The following is a 20,031-nucleotide window of genomic DNA, read 5'->3' on the forward strand; positions in this document are numbered from 1 at the left end:
GAACTTTTAAAGGCATATGTGATATCCTAGGGTGTTTTCTTGGCTTTTATCTGCCAGTTTACAGCCCATGAGTCACCACTGGTTTTGTTTGACCTATCAGCTGCTGACACTGAAAATCTTGTGGGCAAACAGGAAAAAAACTCAAGAATATATTTTTTGTATGTTTGAAATCCTTATAGTTCATCCGAATACTTATTATTACTTCAGATTCAGTTGTTACAGAACAACAACAACAACAAGACAAACAGAAAATAAAAAATCAGTACTGTTTTAGGAAAAAAAAGTTTTATAGTACAAAGCAGCTTCTTGTTCTCTTGATGATCCCTGGAATGTGTTTCACCCAGTTCTACATATGAGATTATTTAACTGGCTGTTTGTGAGCTGTTTAAAGACAGGATATCTCCATGCCTAGTCTGTGCCTCTGGCATTGTCGTATCTTGCATCCACTCCCCCTTTAAAGTATTCTCTGTTCCTGTTTTTCAAGGCTTCTGCCTTCCTAATAGACCTGTATTTCTCTGTACTAAACCACCACATTAGAGTTATAAGTGTATCATTCTGAAAAATATAGTTACTTGTTTCTCCTGTTAAATGTAAAACTATGGTTCTGTCATACAAACATAAACAGAAAAAAAAAATCAACAAACAAACAAAAAACCAAAAAAAAAAAAAACCCAAAAAAACTCCAAACAGATTAATCATAGCTAAAAAGTTACAAATGAACCATGTAAAAATTAAGTTACTGGGTTTTGAAAGATGTTCGGGCAAAGAAAATCTGACAAGCCTCATTCCTGAGGCCTTTCAGAAGCCATACAAAGACTGTAGCCTGTTACTTAGTGTCAATATTGTATTACTTGTCTACCTGACTCCACAGCCTTAAATGAAGTCACCTCCATTTAGGGGTTGCCGAGGGAGTTCAGTGATGTTCTCAGTGTCTAGCAGTGTCTAACATGTCCATGCACAGGGGAATATCTGGTTCCAGCTAGTTAACTATCTCCTCATTACCTCAGGAACTGAGCAGTTTCTGATTTGGCCTGTGGTAGCTATGTAGTGCTTAGTACAACTGCCTCAAATAGGAATTTAGTATCATTTGGTATATCCTGGACTATCAATCTTGTTATCTACCTATAAGTGTAGAGCAGTATGGTGAGCTGACCTTGGCTGGCCATGAGGTGTTCAGCAATTCTCCCTTTCCTCAACAGGACAAGGGAGAAAATACAACAAAAAGCTCATGGGAAAAATAAGGACAGGGAGATCACACTGCAGTTATTGTCACAGGCAAAACAGATATGACTAGGGGAAGATTATTTTATTGCCAATTAATAATGGAGTAGTATAATAAGAAAATAAGAACAAATCTAAAAACTCAGGTTCCCCCAGCCCCTACCTGCTTTCTAGTCTCAACTTCACTCTGGATTCTCCTACCTCTTCCTCTTTGAGCTGCTCAGGGAGATGAAGAATGGGAGTTATGGACGGTTCATCACAGGTTGTCTCTTCTGCTCCTTCCCCATCACACTCTTCTCCTGCTCCAGCATGGAGTCCCTGCCCTAGAACGCAGTCCTGCACCAGTGCGAGCCCCAGGGGCTTACAAGTCATGCCAAAAAATCTGCTCCTACATGTGCTCCTCTCCACAGGCTGCAGCTTCCTTCAGGGCACTTCCACCTGTTCCATCATGGGCCCCTCCTTGGACTGCAGATGGATATCTGCTCCACCATGGACTGCCACGGGCTGCAGAGAAACAGCTTGCACAGTCATGAGCTTTCCAAGGGGCTGCAGGAGAATCTCTACTCTTCCTTCTCTCTTCTTAACTGACCTTGGTGTCTGCAGGGCTGTTTCCCTCATATTTCCTCACTCCTCTCTCACAGTTGCTGTTGTGCAGTGTTTAATATCCCTTCTTAAGCATGTTATCATAGAGACACTATTGATGTCACTGATAATCTCGGCTTTGGATCCCTCTTGGAGCTATCTGAAACTAATTCTGTCAAACATGGCAGGACAAGCTTCTCCCAAAAGTCACTTTTGCAACCCTCCCACTACCAAAACCTTGCCACATAACTTGTTTTCAAGGAGCAAAAGTTTCCATAGACTCTGCATCATATCTGCCAGTGTCAAGGACATGTCCCAGATACACCAGGTCATCTTAGTTAGGGCTTGACGCTTGCAGTAGGGCAATCATACAAAGCCTATAGGCAATATGAAAACTCTTCAGCTGGCCAAGCATATTTGATGCTGAGACAAGTAACTCAGGAAGCTCAGTTGGCTCCGCTGTTGATTAGAAGCTTAGTTCACTTGCCTTAACTTTGGAGACTACTGCCATTTTAGATACTCTGGGGAAACACAAGATGTCACAAGATAGTTGCCAGATATCATAAAGGATGCACAGAACCAATGTATTTGATAACCAGGAGTTGAGGCTAATCCTGGAAGATTTGAATACTGTAGGTGCCTTGAAATTAAAAGAGATATATTTCTCCTCTGTTTTTGGTTTTGGTTTTGGTTTTGGTTTTGTTTCCTTCTCCATCTCCCCCTTCCCCAATACTTAATTACAACACTAACCTGATTAGAATTAGAAGAGGTTATACATCTTTTCCATTTTAGAAGACTCTAACCACCAAGTCATAAAATCAGGCTTACATATGCCTAGTTAATATTTAATCACCTTATGCATAATGGAGCATCTTTGGCAGAAGGAATTGAGAGGATACCTCTCTCCTGGGCAATCTTCAGACTAAAAATTAGTTAATCTCAATGGAAATGGAGTCTCAGGTCCTTGAATTCAAGAACAAAGAGAGCCTGTGTCTGTCATGTCCTTCATGATCGCTATCATCATGATGCTGTTGAATGAAAAGGTGCGAAGACCATGTTTTTTAAAGAGAAACAAGGAACAAGTTCAATATTTGACCCATGGCAGGTGGTTGAAATTTTCCTAGGCATTACTAGCTTGCACAAGTGTGTTTTCCTCTCTGCAGTGAGTTTGCTACAATAATACAATATATAGAAAATAATGAGGTTTGAAGGGATGGACTGCTCTTGAGCAACTTTGCGTGTTAGGAACCAGCAAGTTAGATCAGTAATGAATGACATTTCTGTCAGATACTCTTTTTTCTATCATATTTTTATTTTATGCAATATATGGGGGGAAAGACCTTTCATATGAAATTTCCTTTGTGAGTCTCCAGACTTACTAACAGAAATTTATTCAACATATTACTTTGTTTGAAGACACTGGCAAAATATAAACTGGTTTGTAAAACAACACATCAAACCTTTAAAATCCTTTTTCATTCCTTAAATATAATCTTGTAACCTAGTTTTCCTAATTCTTCAGTGTCTAATGTACTGTGACTATTTGCATCTGCAGAAAATTAGTGTACAGTGGAAGAAGCATTGTTTCATCTTCATCTGCTAGTGCCTAATTTGTTTAGGAATGAAAAACTACAAGAGACAAAGAGAAGATTATGTTCCCTCAATCTGGTTCTGTAGTATCTCCAAAGAATTTGTATTAGATCTTGTAATAATGGATGAGAAGACTCGAGAAACATTAGTCAAGATTGTCAACATGCAAGGAATCACCAAGGCAAGGTATTATATCCATATTTCATTAAGATAAAAATAGTTCCTTCACACTAAAAACTTGTGAAGATTGATTACTGGAGGGAAACTTCTTTATGAAAGAGATTTTCAGAGGTATAAAAAAATTTATGCTTCCAATTCCTATTTACTTTTAATAGGAATTGGGTGCCTGGCTGGTCTTTGTGTCTTGTAAAAGTTGTAAGTGGTGGTTGCTTTTTTTCCCTATCCTACTGTCCAGTCATGTCAATAAAATTTGTCATTCTTATAATCAATCCAGGTAATTTTTGACAATTATTGACTCTTGAGCTGCCATATATTTTTTAAGATTGCTATAAGAGTATTCCATGTAATCAACAGACTCATCTAACTCTAATAAAGAATCTTTTAGTAACAAGAAATGTATGAAATGTCTATTTTAATCTAATCTGCTTTAATGTAATCCGGTACTTCTGAGAAAGATTGCTTTCTGGCCATTTACTGACTTCATTTCCTATTTATGAATCCAGAATAGTGGTGAGCAAGATATAAAATCAAGATACAGAATAGATACCAAGTTCAAAGGATTCAAAGACCATGAAAACTCCGGATTCAAGCGATGGAGAGGAACCAAAAATTAGAGTAAAACAGATCACATTGTTGCGTAGCAACATAGAAGGTGCTACTAAGTGGCATAACTTTTTTAATCCCCAATACCCAGAAGAGAATATGCAGGGAGCATCTTTTCTTCAGCACAACATTAATTTCCATTGGTTTTTCTGTGACCATACATGAGACAGACAGTGAAAAAAAGGAGTCAGCAGTCACTGATGTCACACACTTTTAGTCAACAGGTCGAAAGGGATGTAGAAGAATTAAAAAAAAATATTTAAAAATCAATAATCTGAGATTAGACCAGGATTGTTATTTCCCTTTTTATCCCTTCTTAATTAATAAGAGGAATCTTTGTGAATGACACAATGATTTTGCCCCAACAGGTGGTTGGGTTTTTTTTCTTTTGTTTTTGTTTTTCCCTTAGATGTTACCTCACTCTTAAACACTGTCCAGAAGGCAGCTTGCTTCATGATAAAACAAAAACAAACAAACAAAAACAAACAAAGAGAAATCCCCACATTCTGTTTAACCAAATACATTTAATGCCTTCTAAAACTAAGATTGTAAATGATGATCTAATGCAAAGGAAATCTGTGAAACACATAGGTCGCCCAAGAGTATAAATATGAGAAAAGAAAAAAGGAACCAGGTGTACAAGCAATTGGTCAGTTACTGGACAATGAAGGAACACAGCCCTTGGACCTGGGTAAAACTGGTTTTAGTAATAATAAAGAGAGCACACAACAAGCCTTCAACATATATAAAATGCAGTAAGTTTTGATAAAACAGGAAAATTTTAAAACCATGTAGAAAGAGCAAGTAAGTGACGATGTTAACAAAGAGAAAAAAACTCAGGCAGACCTTGTATGAGCAGAGAGAAGCAATTAAAGTTAACAATACACTACTCTCAGAAAGGAACATGGGATACAAGACACTGTAACCTCCCGTTTTCTCTCTAAAGAATTAGAACACACAAGGACAGTGTAAAGGTCAGAATAACAACAAAGACAGGCGTAAATTCTATAAAGTCTCTGTATGGCATTACTGAAAATTCGATATAACTAAATAAGTGGATAACTTGGAGTAGAATCATTATCATCCTTCTTATTAGATTAACAATTATTTGATTAGGCTATTAAGGTTTTAGTTAGACTAATGCTAAACCCTTGGATTTTTATATAAAGTGTGTTCTTTGTTCTTACCTAAATTTCATGTGATCAGGTTACTTGCATGAATATATTTGCTTTTAAAATTTGTGAGGCAACATTTGGGATTTCATACATAAGAAACTTTATAATCTTAAACAGTTGGATAATAGAAATTCAATGAAAGAAGTACAAAATGCAAGGTCCCAGGAACTTCTGTTGTTAGGCAGAAACACATCAGCTGGAGACACCTGGAAAGTAAACAACAGCAGTCACCTTAAGGAATCATAGTATGATGATCCATCCTTTACATGATGTAACTATTAAAAAACCACTAAGATAAATTAGAGGTACTTCCAGTAATTGTAGAGAATACTCAAGACATTTCACAATTTACTGCTGAGACCAAGTCAGAATAAGTTACACTGTCTGGTCATCTGTTTAAAATGAAAATAAACTGAAACTTGAAGTAAAGAAGACTAGTAAGTGAGTCTATTTTATGAGAGAAAATAATAAGCCATTTCAACATAACACTGTCTGCGTTATTAATTGTTGTCTTCCCTGATGGGGGAGACATTCAGAATTTTGCCAGGAGAAAAAAGGAGGCGAATGGGACTTCATGCTTCTCAGTGTCCAGAGAGGTGTTTATTAATTCTTATCTAAGGAGTACAAGCCACTGGCATGGCCTAGACATAGCACAGAGCAGAGAATGCAGCAAGAAGGCAACTTATCAAAATTTCACCGCCTTTTTAAAGGTAAAGTACCCAATGAAAACTTAAAACACAAGATATTTTCACTTTTTTACCAATGTCCAACAAATTCCTAAATCACATAGACAGGAACTGCGGAATTCTGTATCCAATCATCCCAAACTACTTCTACTGCAGAATATGGAGCAGTAGAAGAAGAAGGTTTGGAGAACAACAACAATCCTCCATTTTGATGTTTTTTGTTTTTATCTATTTACTATGCAAATAGACCTAAAAACTCTAAATTTTTCACCTTGTGATAATCTCGCATAGTATTCTATCATCTAATTCACACCATTGTAGATTCAAATTCTTCCCAGAGGCTAGGCAAATTTTCCCATGGACAAAGGCCAAAACCAGTACTGTCCAGGGAGGTAGAACCCTTCAAAACAGGCAGAGAAATATTCTCTGCACTCTGGGTTCCTACAGAACAGAACAAAGACATAGATGAGTATGATTGTCCTTTATAAACATTCGTGAGGTGAAACACATTGGGGGAAAAGCTATTTTTTCTAAAAACAGTGGTGGCCAGAGGAGAAAGTAATATAAAATCTGTAAGTTCACATTTGAAATTAGGACCTTTAGAGATGTAATGTTGTGGGGAAATCTTACAGTAAAGGTAAGAAGAAAAAAACAAAACAAAACAATTACTGCCTCAATATGAAGTATGCAAAGTAATGGTTACTGTTGCAGGGAAGTGACTTCATTACCAAAAAATTTACTTCTCACCTCTGTTTTTTATAATGGTAAAAACAGTTGCATTTTGTCCTACCAATACATTCAATAATTTCTGTAAACATTTCAACAGCACAGAAAATTTTAGATGCAATGGAATCTGTACTATCTGGCTTGCAGATAAGATATGTATTATACAAACTTGGCAACATTCAAAATATTTCATACATATATAAAAAGCAACACCATATTTCTATGTGATTTGAGAATTTGTTTCCTATAAAACTAACAGAGAGCTGAAAGGAAGCTCTTCTCTGTTTCCCACCTAATCACCTACCTATTAATATGACAGTAGAATTGATTTGGTTGTCACAGAATCTTAAAATATTTACTGCAAAGCAGTCCGTATAGTTTGCATTCTACTGGTGAGAAAAGGGCATTCTGACATCTCAATTAAACCTATGTTCAAATCTCTATTAAGCCCATAGAAAAGATTCTTAACAAAAAATAAAGATCTTTCAAAAAGTTTAAATTTGTAATCTCTACGTTCATGCATGATTTTTTTTTTCTCCTAACTGTAGAAGGATAATAGCGTTTGTATGCTACCACCACATTCTGAAGCTACTTTAAATAATATTTAAGATATTCATCTATCCTAAATAATGAATGACTGTTTTCCAGAGAGCTTCAAAGTATACTAGATATAGAGAAGTCAAGAGGTAAGACACATCTCTTAAATCCTGTCAGAATAACAATAGAGAATGTAGGAATGGCAGCTATTCAGTGCCAGTAAGACTTTTTTATTCACTTCACAATTTTTTTAGTTGTATTAAATGCTGGCTTCTACTTTGTTATTGATAGCAGTGTAAGATTTCTATTAATTCTAGCAGTTCTCACTGGAAAGTTTCTTCATATGTCTAAATTTGCATGGAAAACATTATGCCAAAGTCTATGAAATTTAAATTATAATTATGTTATAAAAATGAAATTAATGTTTGTCATAACATTATAACTACTGTATACCTGTGTGTCTGTGTGCAACCCAAATGCATTTAAGCCAATTCCTTAAGTATTCCTAAGCAGCTATACAGCTACTCTCTGCATAGGTGAGACTATGGATAGATTTGAAATGATGCACCAACTTCAGGCAAGAGGATTGATTCCTACCACTATATCCACCACTGCCTTTACAATTAAGCACTTGTCTAATGTTTCCAGGTGAATATTTCAGACAGTTCTGGAGATGCCCCTAGGCAGCTCCTGCTGTGCTTAGGCCAAGTGGAGACAAAGTTTCTGTCCTTATGTACTACAGAAATGTTAACTAACATGCTGGATGGAGAATCTGGTCACCCCAAGAATTTCAAACATCAGTTTCTGATGTAGAATTTAATAAACTATATGCAGATAATTTTTAAAAGCCTGTAAAAATGGTTTCTACAGATGCCAGAGTGGTCATGTAGGACTGGATTTTGTGCAGTTAAGTCCACAGGTATTTTGTACACAGTGTAAGATAATAGAAATTGTTCATGCATACCCTGAAGTGACCATGCAGGATCATGAGCCAGCTGGATTATAAGGGTTTGGCAAAAGTTTGAGGTCTGTCTCCTGAATCATGCAACAGAGAGACTCTGGTAACCATCCAGACAGCTACTGGCTGTCATATTCAAGATGTTTGATTCCCAGTGGGAGTATTACACTATGTAAGGTATGCCAAACCTTTTAAAATGCTTTTTTAACAAACACTCTTTCCACAAGTTTTTGTGCTACATTATAGACAGTATAAAATGTCTTGCACAAGAGATGAGTATTCAACAAGAATGAAAAACTGTTAAAATAGAATGAGTATAAATGGAATAGTTAGAAATATGACTGGACGTTCACTTTCCTGCTGGAGGTTGCATAAAACATGTTCATTTTAAGTGAAAACCTAGACAATTTTGTTAATTGTATGTTTTGTCATTGTCTTGCTGGAATTAGGATTTATCAAACTAAAGGAATTAGGACCTCAGAACATTTTTATATGCTTGAACCTTGTATTTTTGTGTTCCTTATCATATCTTACTTAAGTTGAATATATATCAGTTGCAGAAATTACTAATTGAATTTTATTTTTCAGCGCAATGCTCAAATTCTCAGTGTTGTCAGGTGGTGTTATATTTGTTGACTGCTGAATCATAGACCTGCTTCAGAATTGCTGATGTACTTTTTCATTATGAATATCCACGAAAGAACACATTTGCATGGATAACAATGGCTCGGTTTCCATTGGTAGTGTATATTGTAGTTACAGATTAGTTTATTAAAATGGCATTGGAAATGAATAGTAAGAATAAAACCTTTACATAGGATTTATTTTACTTTCTAAGTAATTTAGGTAAATAATTACAATAGTATTTTCCCGTTTTAAACACTGCATTCTGACACAAGTCATGCTTATCATTTTAATTTCAGTAATAATGTCCTCATAAATAGATTCCCAAACATTGTCAGAAGGAAGAAACAATAAGTTATTGTTAAAAACGGTGATGAGTAAATAGAATTCAAGGAATATCCTCAGTGTCATTTTCAGCTACATTGTTGCCATGATCTATGAAGCTTTTCTGAATTTTCATCCTTTTCTTCAAAGGTTATACCTTTTTTTTTTTTTTTTTAATTGGGAATTGGTGATCCTGGGTTTGATCACTTGAATAAGTTACATATTTTCTGTAATATAGAATACTATGTCTTATATTAATTTTTTTCATCAACTACGGTCTGGAGGACTAAGAGAGAACAGTACAGCTTCCTGATAAGAACAAAACTTTCTTTCATTTTCAGTTTGTGACATAGCTTGGATATTCCAACTTGTCCAGTGATGCAAATACAACACTACTTTAAATACTTGAGAAGACTTTTGTTTCTTAGAAAACATATGTATAAAGCTCTTTTAAAAGTAAATAAAATAAGAATAGAATGACTCCTAATAAGAATGATGACTCACCAGAGTAAAAAGGATGGGGACACCAATGCCTTGACCTGATAGTCACAGAATTTTAATTCACATTCAGATGTTATTTATCGGCACTTAAAAGTCACACATGTAGTATGTTTTATACCTTAGACTCTCTCCCAAGTGTTGTTTTCCTTATATTGTTGAAGAAAATATTTACTTTCAAGAGATTTAACCCAACTTTTCACAGTCTTGATCCTCTTGCTTTTCAAAAAAACTTTAAATGCTGTGTCCCAGATGGCTATTCTATGAAAAATGATAATCATAAGTTTAAATGGGCAAGAGAATCCCATTAAGTGGACAAGTCCCATGGAAGACACGGGAAAATATGTGTAGCTAACCACCAGCATAATCGGATGTAATTGCTTTAAAAAACAACATTCCCTTATAAACCATAGATGCTGAATTTGTAGTCTGAGATATAGATGTAGCCAGGGAGTTAATTTCTTTCCATGTCTGTGACATCATTGTTGTTTGTTATTGTTGGAGAATGTGTGTTATTGCGTGGCCTAAAAATATATATTTGTACAGCTCGCATACCCATGAAGAGGCAAAAAGCTCACAGCCTTTTTCATGCTGTTGTGTATTTCACATCATTTTGAACACTACTACTGAGACAATTTATTGCTTGTCATAGACTTCCCTAGTAAATTTTAGTCTGTGATGTTTAATCCAACAGTTCTTTGTCTCTCTCTGAACCTGAGTGGGATGCAGGTGCCTGAACATTGGCATCCAGAGACATTTCAGACACCCATGAGTATACTTATTGATCTCTATCTGCCTCACTACATAGATAGGAATCCCCTAATCTTTCTGTACAAGGTTAATGACTCAGACTCCTAAGACACAGCAAACTGAACTAGACACGTATGAGTAGGGAAATTAATTTCTCTCTGAAAGTCAAAATATCTCCATCCACTTGAAGGTACCAGCTTCACATATTACTGAGGAAAACCATCCTTCTAACTGCAATTAATCTGGGCAGTGTTGATTTTTTTAAACCCAAGAAACTACATAGAAAATTAATGATACGAAAAACCATTTATGGATGATGCTTCAATGCGTTCACGTATCTGCATAGCTGGTTGATTGCCCACAATTTTCTTTAATCCTGTTAGCCTCATGTGAAACATGGAGTTCAGTATCTGAAAGAATGGGGCTGCATGTACAAATCACAGAGGCCCCAGTGAAACATGTTTCTTTATCCAAAGTGGCTATCCTGCATTTAAACCTTTAAATATTTAAATGCATATTCATTTCAACCATACATCTTCTCTACAGCAAGAATGTTTCTCACAATGTTTTCACAGTTTTTCTACTCTGGTTTTTTTTAGCCAGTCACTTCTGAGTTTAGCATTTAAATCTCCATTAAATATGTTGGTAAATACCAACATCCAGAAACACTTTGTGAGTCCCACAGTAAGGTTCATCTTTAGCCATGATTTATGCACATTATGACCCAAGCACACATTATTCCCCAATGTCTTCCAAAAGCTTCTTCCAATTCTTTCTCATACAGAAATTTATCCACGTTGTCAGAGAAGAAGGATTACTACACTGGAACAAATCCATCAGTTTGGACTGGCATGGGAGAAGGGCCTCTGGAGGTGCTGTGGCACATTTTTTCCCTCAGAATACAGTGCACTGTTTTAATCTTTAATGACAATGAAGAGATTTATTTATTATTTTAAGTTTTCTGTCTTGGAGATGATTTCAAAATGGACCATGACCCAAGGGATACCTCTAAAACCTGTTCCATGTAAATTGTGACCGTAATAAAATGACATCAGCACCTCAACTACTTGTTTATTTCAGAGCTTCCTATAACACATCCAGAATAGCTAGGAGACAGTGGATAGACAGTTAATGGTATGTATGACCTCCCTAGAAAAAATGTATAAGGATTACTCTGTATCACGAAACAGAACAAGGCAGCCATCATGCACCTGATTGTCAAAATTATATCAGGCCTGTTTCCTGGAGCATTTAATGTATTCCTGGTGTATTTAGTGTGTATTCCTGATATATTTATCCTCCACACCAATATTGGAGGTTAAATTGTCCTTATTTGGAAACCTGTTTAGCACGACCAAAGAAGACCTGCTGTCTTGCCATACTTGAAAAACAATGAAAGATACAAATCCTTTCTTAACCCCTCTGTTTATTAGCTGTAAGGATTTCAATTTGGTCTCTTTAGGAAATGATATTTTGTATTAGATGAAAGTTTATAGTGGCAAAAGTTTACCATATAAACATTTTTCATGACATGTTGTGAAATACTAATATTTATTTTACTTTTTTCTAGTAATTTTCAGACTTGACCCAACTACAGGATCATGACTGGTTGAAGAGAGTTTATATTTTCTAATAAAAAAAACTGGATCCAAAAATAAGCCCATCCTCAAATCACTGTTACATTCAAATCTCTATACCTGAGTGGCAGTCTTTCATATATACTAACTTTTCCACTATTCATTTCATTTGGTATTTTCAAGGTCAGAGGGCAAAAGAAAAAGCACAGTTCTCTATGTAGTTCTGAGAACTGAACACCACATACTGCTTTTGAATAACAGATGATTTCGTTTGCAGGACATAACTGCTAAACCCTTCCCCTCCTTCCTGGCTCTCTGGCATTCCAGCTGAGATAATCAGTAGAAAGGGACTTGGTACCAAATGTAAATGTGAAACACGATGGTGTGAAGCTGCTTACCAAGCTGCTGGAGACAGTGAAAAAACAAAGATTTGTACTTGATTAAAAAAAAAAAAAAAAGTCTCTGCAATGATATAAAGGAAGAAAAAGGCAGATATTAAGATTATAATTTTGGCGATCTGGAAATCTGTCAGTGAGTTCAAAGATGGTAAATTAAATAAAGTAGAGGAGAATAACTACATCTTTCAAAACAGAGCAGGACAGTAACTCCAATAGAGAAAGAATCATTAGAATTTGGATACATTCACTCTGCAGGCAACTTTTCCTTTCTGCTGAGGTCTATCTTGCTTTAAATTATCCTTTGTATCTATTCCTCACTTCTGTTAAAAGTCACCTGCAGCTCTGTAGAATTTGCAGTCTTCTGGAGATAATAGTCAGGGGGAAAAAAATGAGCTGTTTGGAAATGATGAAGGAAAAGAGAATAAGCTCCCCAAGTATATGGGAGAATTGCTCAGTTATACAATATATTATTTAAAAATGAGTTCAGGAGATAAATGCAGATGGTGGCCTACTGTTTCAGCACAGCAGAGTCTTGTCAGTGGAACGTTTTTTGAGTTGTTCTGCTTTGGACTTACAATAATAACTACCAGTGAAGCACAGCTGGTGTTCAGAAGGCAGAAGTGCAGTAATTCACTTATGTGAAAGAAGTGATTGTATAGGAATAATTATAAAAAGATACATCAATTAAAAAAATTTAAAAGTCATCAGCTGAGAAGAAAAAAGGTAGTTGCAAATCTATCTTTTATGCTAGATCATACGAGGTACTTATTTGGAATACAAAAATATAGAAAGAAAATGGTCCATTATGCAACATAAGATTTAAATTATTTCATAATAAAATTTTTCAGATTAATTTGAATTAAGGTTTCAGTTTGAGTTTTATTTCTATGGAGAAATAGATCAGCAGTACTTAGACAGCATCTGACTGATGTGAATTACTTTGATATATGTCCTAACTGAACTAGTTTTGAATATATTATCTCTTATAACTATGGCATTTTTTTAAATTTATAATTCAGATGTTGTCCTTTTTCCTTACAAAAACTAAAACAATGGAATTTAAATCTGAATTACATAGAGAAAAGAACTACCTCTCAATACCATGTAAAATTTTGATTGCTTCTTTTTGACTGCTGAAAGCGTGCATGAATATGGCAGTTCACAGTTTAGGGGTTTTTTGTGTAACTTAAGTCTTTTAAAACATATTTTGAATTCCTTCATTAAGCAGTGCCTGTGCATAAAGAAATTACTGCATTGAGAACTGTTAAGTTTCAGACATTACAGGAAAACTCTAGTCGTAGGATCAGTTACAACATTGGGAATTTAAATTATAAATACATATACATGTATACGTACATGTGTGTGTACGTTTGTGTTAGTTTCTTTTCTTGGTCAGAGACCCTTTTATTGCTATTATACTGAGTCTTATTAGGTATGTCTTGGAAATGTGTTTTATAATGTGACTCTGGAATTCAGAGCCTTAAGGGAAATATTACATAGCCTTACACTTGTTATTTAATTCACAGTTTTGGTATAAACCATATTTATATTTTTATGACACAAAGGAATAGATTTAATGGTTTATTTTTACTTCACTTCTGCGAAGAAATTATGGGTAAATCAGAAAATTTATATTTTATTTTATTGCTAAAAAACTATGTTAATTAAAGCTCAGGTAAATATAGAAGAATCTCAATCTCAGAGAAACTGAAAAAAAAATTTCTAATTTATCCCTGTAGGATATATTAATTTTATCTGACTTTTATTTTATTTGAAATTCCAGAAGAATGACAGCATATCCAAGTTAATGCTACAGCTTTCCATGAAAGAGTTGAGGGCTTTAAGGTTTCCCAATATGCAATTGCAAACACATTAACATGTTCATTACTCTCACTAACAAGTTAGCTGAAGGATTCCAAAACCAGCTTTATTCTATTTTCAGTGGGTTTTGTTTCATTTTCAGAGCATCCTGAAAAATAAGAAAAACACCTTGCCTTGGCATTCTCTTTCAGCACACTTCAAAATATTTTGAATTCTACAAATGTCACATTTAGCCTTCCACCACGTAAAATTAAATTCAAGCAAAAAAAAAAAAAAGATAATTCAGAATCTCCAAATACAATGAAAAAGGAAAAACCATAAACAGGAAGGCTGGTCTTGGTGACATGGATTCTTGTAGCCAAAGACTCTGAAGAGGCTATTGCATCATACAAAACAGCAGACAAAATATTATTTGACTTTCCCTCTAATTCTTTATTTCCTGTGGGAATAATACATAAAAAAATTATTTCTGGGAAATAGACTACTGTTAACAGTGCTAAGTATGATTAATCCAGAAAACACAAACATACATGTGGAAGGATTTTCACTACCTGAATGACAGTTTTCTACAGAAGTCTGTGAAGTCCCGTAAATGATTGTTGATAAACTGTGGTTTGTGAAGTTAAAACAATATCCTAAATAATTAAGAAGGTGAGAAGGAATATAGACTATGATCTGATATTAAAAGACTTTTGTCTGACAAGATCACTATTTCTCCTTAATGGCGTAATTGTTGAACACTGTCCCAACTTCCTTTGTATTAACATAATGCCAAGAAGGTGCTACATATTACAGGAGCAGGCTGGGTTACTTGGGACAATAAGGACTGTTACAAGTTTTAATCGTGTATTCTCAATTGCATTGTTTCCTTATGCTTCTTGGCCATTTAGGAATACCATAATATTTTGCATTTATAAACACATATTCTTGGTAACTATTAGCATGCTCCTGTATGACTAGCCCCACTGAAGTCAATCTATTGATTACAGAAGGAAAGGCTTTTGTTCTCAAGACTGTAAAATGTACAAAAGAGTGAAAAAAACTTTTAGTTACGTATATCTCAGTTTCAGCACAATAGCTGAGTCTTTGTATCACTACTGGAATGCTTTTAAGAAATGTAAAATAAATAACTCTATAAGAAATAATAATAAAATTAGATGCAAAAGAAACTACATTTTACATTTTTTTATGCTGCTGGTAAACAGTTTAGAGACCCTGACCCAAACTTTTGTAGGACCGAAGGAAAGTGGCACCTTCCTTCTCAAGTTTCATTGTGACCCCAAGATTTACTTCTGAAACTGTTCTATGATAGGTTCAACAAAACAATTCCCATTCTGTTTGCAGAAGAGAACTTCTGTCTGAGTTATCCTGAAAGTAAAGCTAGATGGAGCTAGAGCATATTAATATATTTTTGCAAATTTACTGCTGATTGACTACTTGGCCTACATCATCGTGGTCAGGCCAATAAAATGTGGAGGTGCTAACAAGTAGCTTGAGTTTGATTATTGGCCTTGTAAAAAGAAGTGCTCTTTCAATAAATATCCATGGAACATTTTCCTATTAGCACGCTATTCTAAAGTTTAAAAAATCATAGAGACATAATTTCCTTTTTTTTCCTTTAAATTAAAACCCAAATCTGTTTAATTTTGCTATTGTAATTTCAATATCATAATTTCAATATCAGAGGTCCACTTTATCTACTGTCCTCTCTTATGCAATCCTCCCTTATGCACCAGTCAAATGTTGCCTGTGGAAAAAGTCTAAGAAACTAGTTATAAATGTCCTTAATTTTCCTTCTAAGGATCAGCAGCTCAAAGACTTCCAAAGGCAAAAGTGATTCATTTGTTCTTAATGGTGTTTAGTGTTTCGTCCCTATCACTATGTATTTTGTACTCATTTTTTGAATCCATATAAGCTTTTGTTTCTTAAACATTTTTATCAACGATTTCCATAGCTTAACTTTTCTTTATATATGTGTGCTCTTTTAGCCAAAATACTGGTTTGTATTCTTTGAACCCAAGAGATTCTGTTTGTCTTATTTTTTACCTTACGAGAAACTATGAATATTCATTCTCCATTTTTTTTTTTTTTTTTTTTTTTTTTCCATGTCGTGGCTTTAAAGCAAATCTCTCATCTCTTCTCTGGTTGAAAAGCCATCTTCTTAATTATTCCTAGAGTGGAATCTCTTTTATTCCTTTCAACAACAACTTTGTCATTCATCTCTTAACTCCTTTAGCTGCATGTTTTTGAAATCAACACCCCAAAGGTTGTTGTAGTTTCCTCTGTGTGGGTGCATCACGTATTTATATTGATTCCCTAGTGTTTTTTTCACTTGTTTCTTTGCTGATAAATTACGCTGTATAGTGAGGTCCTTCTGCAATCCATTGCAGAAGCTACCATCTTGACTCTGAATCATTTCATCAGTGAAGTTTTTCACCAGCTTTTCAAAGTCATTCATGTTCCTTCTCTATCCACCATCAAAACTTGCCATCAGCTCAGACATTTGACTGGTATTTATTTATTTATTTATTTATTGTGTAGTTATGAGACAACTTACCTCAGCTAAGTCAGTATGTTATTCTGTAAAGGCAATAGACAATTATGTATGGAGATAAAACATCTGAAAAAATTAGTTCATATAAAGATGGTCACAAAATCTTGTAACAAGCTGGTAGCTCAGCTGGGAAGTGTGGGAAGTGTAGAAGTGAATATGCACGTGTACAGCATTTTGGCAAAGGCAATTAGCCATAAATGCAATCAATTTGGCAGCAAATCCAAATAAATATAAAATATGAAAGAACTCAAGATAGCTCCATTACTGGACCCTGCATTTGCATTAATAGTGAATTGGGGATAACGTATCGACAAGAAAAACACATAACCAACTCCCAATTAATTTGGGAATTATTTCATATTCTAATCTGAAAAAAATATTTGAAAAATATTTTTTCAAACAGTGAGAAAAACATACATATCCTGTATACTTATCCTGCAAAGAATATTAGAAAACAAAATAATTAAAAACTTCACATTTGCCGGAATTCATCTTATGAAAAATTTTTTGTTTAATTACTGTGTCTTCTATCTGAACCTTGTTACCTCTAGGATGTTTTCACAGGCTGTGAAAAGAGACAAGAACAAAAGGTGATTCAGATATTTGATAAAACTGTTTTTACTGCACCCATAGGCCATTTGTAAGTAGAGTTCCTGAGGGGTCTATCTTGTGTCCTATCATGTTTAATGCCTTTTCCAAAGACATGGAGAAGGAAGAGAAAACCTACACACAAACTAAGTTTATGCGTAACTCTAAACTTTATGTTTATGGTGTGTATGTGTGTGAGCAGTCAGCATGCAATGAAGGCACAGCTGCCGCCAGAGGGACCTAAAAAGGCCAGTGGAATAAGACAACAGGAACTTCATGACAAGGAAATGCAAAATCCTGCATCTGCATGTGCCAGCCCTGTGCTGGTACAGTTTGCTGATTGCCTCAGACAATAGTAGTTCTGCTGGAAAAGCTGGGCTTCCTCATGCCCTGACAGCAACGAATCCAAATGCCTTACTGTGCTGAAAATTCACTGACATGAATTTTATCAGTGGATAGAGGGTAGTGACCATTCTCCTTTACTCAGCATGACATTAGCCTGAATCATGGAATCGTAGAATGGCTTATGTTGGAAGGGACCTTAAAGATCATCTAGTTTCAACTGCCTGGACAAATCCAGGGATGCCATCAACTAGACCAGGTTACTCAGCCCTCCATCCAGCCTGATCTTGAACACTGCCAGGGATGGGTTATTCAGAGCTTCTCTGGGCAACACGTTCTAGTGCCTCACCACCCTCACAGTAAAGAGTTTCTTCCTAACATCTGACCCAAATCTAACCTCTTGTGGTTTAAAACTGTTCCTCCTTGCCTTATCACTTCCTGTGCTTGTAAAAAGTTTGTGTAAAGCCCCCTTTAAGTTCTCAGAGGCCACAAACGGGTATCTCTGAAGCCCTCTCTTCCCCAGGCTGAACAGCCCTAACTCTCTCAGCCTGTCTTCATAGGAGAGGTGCTCCAGTACTCAGATCATCTTGGTGGCCCTCCTCTGGACCCAGCCTAACAGGTCCATATTTTTCATGTGCTGAGGACCCCAGAGCTGGACACAGCAGCCCCAAGCAGTGTCTCATGAGGGCAGAGTAGCTGGGGAGAATCACATCCTTCAACCTGCTGGTTATCCTTCTTTTAATGCAGCCAAGAATGTGTTTGGCCTTACGGTCTGTGAGGGGACATTGCCGGCTCATATCCAGCTTTCAATCCACCAGAACCCCCAAGTCCTCCTCCTCAGAGCTTGCTCTAAGTGAGAATATTTCCTAGTCTGGGATATCCCTACCCAGGTGCATCACCTTGCACTTGGACTTCCCCTGTTAGGGTCTTGTGAGAATCAGGAATAATTCACTCCAGTTTAGTCACACAGTACAAAAAGACATAGATAACTTGAGCAAGTCCAGCAGAGAGTGATAAACACCAACATAATTTTTGGTATTTAGTAGCTGAATCTCATTATGATTTTGAATCCCACAAGCAGAAAAATAATACCAGTTAGAAATTATCAAATCTGCTGACATGATAACAGGAGGTGATCCATGTCTCACAACTGTACAGGAATGCTGTGAGCACAACTGCTCAACAGACCTGAAACTTAGTATTGCCATATAGCATCATTCCAAATTCACAGCTAGCCTTGGCTACACAGTGTGTTTCAATGTACAACAATCTAGCACCATGGCATGCTTTAATGTGTGACTGTGGTATAATGCTGGGTGATAATGAAAATACTTGGCCCAAGTCTGGTAATCTCTGTTTTAGAAATTCATCTGAGTATTAAACACTACTGTTTGCCTTCTCAGCTGGTGACTAAAATGACTCACTTACTTGAGTTGTTTTGAAAATGTTATGGGATATTTTGATTTTTGCCTGTTAGTGAAGGAAAACCAGTTTTGTTTCTGTTGGCACACTTAAATCAAGGTTTTATGTTAAATTTGCAGAGCTGTATTAAAGGTGGAAAGTGCACCTCAATGAAATGCTACATTTAGATTGATCAACCAGGTGTTTCACTTTCAGGAGTGCAGCTTCCTTCAGCCTCACAGACACTCCTTTCAGCACTTCTCTCAGCTTTGTAACTGAACAAATATAAAGACAGACAATATTTCTGTTTGTGTTGAAGAAGGTAATTAAATTTTTTCTTTCTTTTTTATTTTCCCTTGCACACCTAGCAATTGGACATAAAGACATTTTTAAATGCTTAAAATTAGGAAAGGGTGAATCTGGCTCGGTATTTATATAGTTCTTCTATCACCTCAGAGTCTGCCCTATTATGTTTTTATCTATGGCCACTTCATGTCACTCAGAAGTATCTGTCACTTAATAAGATTCTCTGATTAAGCTGCAGAAAGTGTTATATGTTTAAAAGAAATTATAAACATTCCAGCTATTAAATGAAAGCTTTTTTTTTAAAAAAGCAGGTTTTGTTTGCCCATTTGTTATACACCAGCTCGTGTGAAGACAGTTACACCAATTTAAAACGTTGAATAGGCAACCTACACAAGCTTTAGAAATTTCAAAATAAAGTACTGAGGGCCATTTAAGGAGAAGTATAATCACTGTAAAATCCAGATTGATCTCATTCTCTAAAAAAAAAAAAAAGATAGCAAAATTAAACACTTCCTATTGCTAGACTTCCCTGAGGAACAAAACTATTCTTTCCCCAAGAGAACAATCCAATTCTACAGTGATTAGAAATT

General features: G+C 35.6%; 1 long non-coding RNA gene across 1 annotated transcript in view; it reads right to left on the reverse strand.

Moving 5' to 3' along the window:
- Positions 1–4,394: 4,394 nt before the first annotated feature.
- Positions 4,395–20,031, reverse strand: part of LOC116439846 — a 44,741-nt gene continuing 29,104 nt past the window's right edge. Inside the window, exon 3 of the long non-coding RNA XR_004238324.1 lies at positions 4,395–5,557. This is a non-coding gene — a long non-coding RNA (uncharacterized LOC116439846). The remainder of the gene's footprint in view (positions 5,558–20,031) is intronic.

This window comes from Corvus moneduloides, chromosome 2 (genome assembly GCF_009650955.1).
Source record: "Corvus moneduloides isolate bCorMon1 chromosome 2, bCorMon1.pri, whole genome shotgun sequence".
NCBI classification, from domain to species: Eukaryota; Metazoa; Chordata; class Aves; order Passeriformes; family Corvidae; genus Corvus; species Corvus moneduloides.